We start from the raw sequence: 286 nt of genomic DNA on the forward strand, positions 1-286 counted from the left end.
CTTAGTGGGAGAACTTAGGCGAGTACTGGACTGCAGCTAAGCCCCCGAGTGGGAGGATTGCTCTCCACTCGGTAGGATTTTTTCAAACTTAGGCGAGTGCTGACTGCAGCTAAGTCTCTTAGTGGGAGAACTTAGGCGAGTACTGGACTGCAGCTAAGCCCCCGAGTGGGAGGATTGCTCTCCACTCGGTAGGATTTTTTCAAACTTAGGCGAGTGCTGACTGCAGCTAAGTCTCTTAGTGGGAGAACTTAGGCGAGTACTGGACTGCAGCTAAGCCCCCGAGTGG

Source organism: Triticum dicoccoides, chromosome 7A (genome assembly GCF_002162155.2).
Source record: "Triticum dicoccoides isolate Atlit2015 ecotype Zavitan chromosome 7A, WEW_v2.0, whole genome shotgun sequence".
NCBI lineage: Eukaryota > Viridiplantae > Streptophyta > Magnoliopsida > Poales > Poaceae > Triticum > Triticum dicoccoides.